Here is a 4,676-nt window from a genome sequence, read left to right as displayed (position 1 = left end):
AATCAACTATACTTCAATTTAAAAAGAAAAGTAATGGAGTTTGTTCACCTCCCCTTGAATGACTTGTTTGGGCCAGTAGAATATGGTGGAGTGACACTGTGTGACTTCCCAGCCTTGAGAAGCTTTGCGACTTCTGTTTTCTTTTTTTTTAATTAATTAACTAATTAATTTTATTTTTGGCTGCGTCGGGTCTTCCTTGCTGCACATGGGCTTTCTCTAAGTTGCGGCGAGTGGAGGCTACTCTTCGTTGTGGGGCGTGGGCTTCTCATCGCAGTGGCTTCTCTCATTGCAGAGCACGGGCTCTAGGTGTGCAGGCTTCAGTAGTTGTGGCATGCAGGCTCAGTAGTTGTGGCACGCGAGCTCAGTAGTTGTGGCTTGTGGGCTCTAGAGCACAGGCTCAGTAGTTGTGGCGCACAGGCTTAGTTGCTCCGTGGCATGTGGGATCTTCCCGGACCAGGGCTTGAACCCGTGTCCACTGCATTGGCAGGTGGATTCTTAACCACTGCGTCATGAGGGAAGCCCCGTGACTTCCGTTTTCACCCTCTTGGAAATCAACCAGCAGCTAAGAAAGCTTGAGCTGAATGGTAAGAGAGTACATGGAGGATGAAACATCTCAGTGTTCCAGTTACCCCACCGAGCCAAGGCCCCAAGCATTTAAATGAGGCCGTCTCGGACCTTCCAGCCTGACCTATCCACCAGCTGAATGCAGCTGCATGAGGGACCATTCAACACGGCACAGAGCCAAAGAACCACCCTGCTGAGCCCAACCAACCCCGGGAACCAGGGATATAAGAAATCGCGATTGCTTGAAGCTTTTCAGATTTTGAGAAGTCTGTTACGCAGCAGTAGCTAACTAGGGGTAACCTTGGGTGGATTACTTCAGCTCGCAGTGATGATATAAAGTCCCAGGGCTCCTGGATGATCAAATGACTTAATGCACCTGAAGTATTTAGATCATAGCCTAACGTCTAGTCATATGCTCAATAAATGTTACCTGCTATGGTGATTGAACTGCGATAATACGAGATACACCAGGCAAAGCTAGTTTGTATCAGAAGCCTGTTTCAGGCTGTCACCCCAGGGCTTATTCATTCTGTGGAAATCAGAAATAAGGATGATGAGGACTCCCCTGGTGGCGCAGTGGTTGAGAGTCCGCCTGCCAACGCAAGGGACACGGTTCAATCCCTGGTCCGGGAAGATCCCACATGCCGCACAGCAGCTAAGCCCGTGCGCCACAACTACTGAGCCTGTGCTCTAGAGCCTGCGAGCCACAACTACTGAAGACCACGTGCCACAACTACTGGGTCCACGTGCCACAACTACTGAAGACCACGTGCCACAACTACTGAGTCCACGTGCCACAACTACTGAGTCCACGTGCCACAACTACTGAGCCTGCACGCCTAGAGCCCATGCTCCACAACAAGAGAAACCACCACAATGAGAAGCCCTCCCACCACAAAAGTAAAAAAAAAAAAAAAGGATGATCAGCCCTATCATTGATCAAAATAATCATTGAAAACAGATGCCAAAGGTTTCAACTTGCAGTTAGTAAGAAAACCTTCAGACAATCCTTTTTTTTAATTTAATTTTTATTTTATATTGGATTATAGTTGATTTACAATGTTGTTAGTTTCAGGTGTACAGAAAAGTGATTTAGTTATACATACACATACATCCATTCTTTTTCAGATTACTTTCCCATATAGCAGACAATCTCTAAGTACAGAAACCACTGACCCAAGTGAACACTGGGTTAGTCATTCATCTTTATGTAGATAGCAAAGAAAAATGTTCGCAGATATTTATATACCCAGTCTTAAAATTAGAGTCCAAAACACATTTCTTCCATAGCTGCCATCACAAAAAATAATACTTTTACAACATTCATAGATTTTTTAACAGTCCCAAGGACTATAAACTTGAAACCTTGAAACTATGACTTTTAGTAATGAAATATGTTAAGATGTTTGTTGTGAAATATTCTGCTGATGAAAGGCTGTGAACCATGCTTGTGAAATGAAGGTAAGTTTGCCAAACAAACTTGTGATAATGCACCACTGGCTGCTATCATTCTAGAACATTGCTTGATGTAGTTTTAAGTATGTTAACTGGTATAAAAGACTGCATAGATTATCTTAGACTTTGGAACAAACATAAAGTCATTCTTCCTTGCAAAGTTATTCTGTGCGTAGAATAAACGACTGACAGGTAAGTTTAGAACAATGGTTCTCAACTGGGGATAATTTTGCTCCCTGTTTCAAAAATATATGCTTTGTTATTATCCAGGTATGGTGAGGCCAACAGATCAGGGAACCACTGCCATTGAAAACATAGTTTGTTATGGTGATACAGTAAGAAATATGTATTTGGTGTTTGTCCCAAGTTCCTGGCACATAGTTTCTAAAGCCCTTGTAATTTCCTGAGTGATGGGGGTGAGAGGTGCATCATTTGTTTTAATAGTTGATCTTTGTCCAAGACAGCTCATAAAACCCCAGACTCTCCAGAGTCATAAGAATGCCTTTTGGGGGACTTCCCTGGTGACGCAGTGCTTAAGAATCCGCCTGCCAATGCAGGGGACAGGGGTTCGAGCCCTGGTCCAGGAAGATTCCCACATGCCGCGGAGCAACTAAGCCCATGCGCCACGATTACGGAGCCTGTGCTCTTGAGCCCGCGTGCCACAACTACTGAAGCCCACGCACCTAGAGCCCGTGCTCTGCAACAAGAGAAGCCACCGCAATGATAAGCCCATGCACCGCAAGGAAGAGTATGCCCCTCTCGCCACAACTAGAGAAAGCCTGTGCACAGCAACGAAAACCCAATGCAACCAAGATAAATAAATAAATTTATATTAAAAAAAAAAGTAGGGTTATAGTCACAGATCCCAAGAGGAGGGGGCCCGCCATGCCCTGGGGCAGCCCAGGGGCAGCCAGGAGGCAGAGGGGAGTGAGAGGAAGACAGGGCAAGTGCCCTTACTGTGGTTTCCACGGGAAGGAACAGGTGAGGCAGGGTAAATAGATTTAGGATTGTCTAGTTTGAATGACTGCGCAGACTCTGTGGCATAGGGACAGCCCTTAGCTGTCTGGTACCTGGCCCTGGGGTGACTAGGACAGGGAAATAGTGGCCCAGGGTATAATAGCCTAATAAAGGAGGCTGTTAAGGGTTTGGGCTCTGGATTGGATGGTTTGCATACAAAAGGCATGCACAAAGGAAAGGCAGGTTGTTTGCTGTCTCTAGGAATTAGCTAGTCCTGACATGGGCAGTCCCTCCAGGGTCAGCAAGACCCCAACATGTCAAAGCATCAAAATCACAGAAAAAAAGGAGAGAATTAATACACATCCTCCCCCCGCCAGGAGACAAGTTCAATGTCATGAGACATTTTTGGTTGGTACCATTTAGAGGAGGGGCGAGGGGTGCTATTGGCGTCTAGTGGGTGAAAACCAGGGATGCTTCTCAACCTCCCACAATGCCCAGGACAGCCCCCCTCCCCCATCTGCGGATGAGCCAGCCCCAAACGTCAATTGTGCTGAGGCCGAGAAATCCTGGTTCAGAGCAAAATGCAAAGCCTTATTTCCCCAATTAACAGTTGATTAATTAAATAAATAGTTTCCTGATTCAGTAGACTTTTCTTGTTCCAGACCTTGCAACGGAACACGGGGACAGATACAAATTGGATAGGCTTGGGGGAGCCATATAATCTGATATAACTGGCTGCCTCAAGACCCAGATGTTCAAAATGCACTGTGAGAAAAGCTCTAGAAAGAGCGGAATGCAGTGAGAGTTCCACATGCCAACTGTTTATATTCCTCTTCCTGGGTCTTTGATTTGATGAGAAAACATGAGTAATTGTTTTCTCTGCGACACATAGGCGGCATCTGCTGTATGTTCCAAGCTCCTGCCTAGACCCTGTAAGCATTCCATACACATTTGTCGATCCAATCATATATGCCTGTGTGAATGACTGTGCATTCGGTAGGTGCATGAGTATTTGATGAATAAACAATTGAATGAATGAATGGAAATCATGAATATATTTTCGAGGAATTATGAATACATTTAAAGAGAGGTAAGAATGACTTGTTTTTTAATGCTATTTGCAGCAACATGGATGGACCTAGAGATGATCATACTGAGTGAAGTAAGTCAGACAGAGAAAGACAAATATCATACGATATCATGTATATGCGGAATCTAAAATATGACACAAATGAACTTATCTACGAAACAGAAACAGACTCACAGACATAGAGAACAGAATTGTGGTTGCCAAGGGGGAGGGGGTGGGGGAGGGACGGACTGGGAGTTTGGGGTCAGCAGACACAAATCATCATATATAGGATGCAGAAACAACAGGGTCCTACTGGATAGCACAGGGAACTATATTCAATATCCTGTGAGAAACCATAATGGAAAAGAATATGGAAAAGAATGTATAACTCAATCACTTTGCTATACAACACAAATTAATACAACATTGTAAATCAACTATACTTCAATAAAATACAGTTTAACAATTAAAAATATTTTTTAAAATAAGGATGACTTGAAAAAAAAAAAATAAGGATGACTTGTTTTTGAATCTTCCTAATTCCTTCATTAAAAACCAAACACCGGGCTTCCCTGGTGGCACAGTGGTTGAGAATCCGCCTGCCAGTGCAGGGGACACAGGTTCGAGC

Source organism: Physeter macrocephalus, chromosome 17 (assembly GCF_002837175.3).
Source record: "Physeter macrocephalus isolate SW-GA chromosome 17, ASM283717v5, whole genome shotgun sequence".
Classification (NCBI taxonomy): domain Eukaryota; kingdom Metazoa; phylum Chordata; class Mammalia; order Artiodactyla; family Physeteridae; genus Physeter; species Physeter macrocephalus.
Note: the sequence above shows the minus strand (reverse complement) of the source record.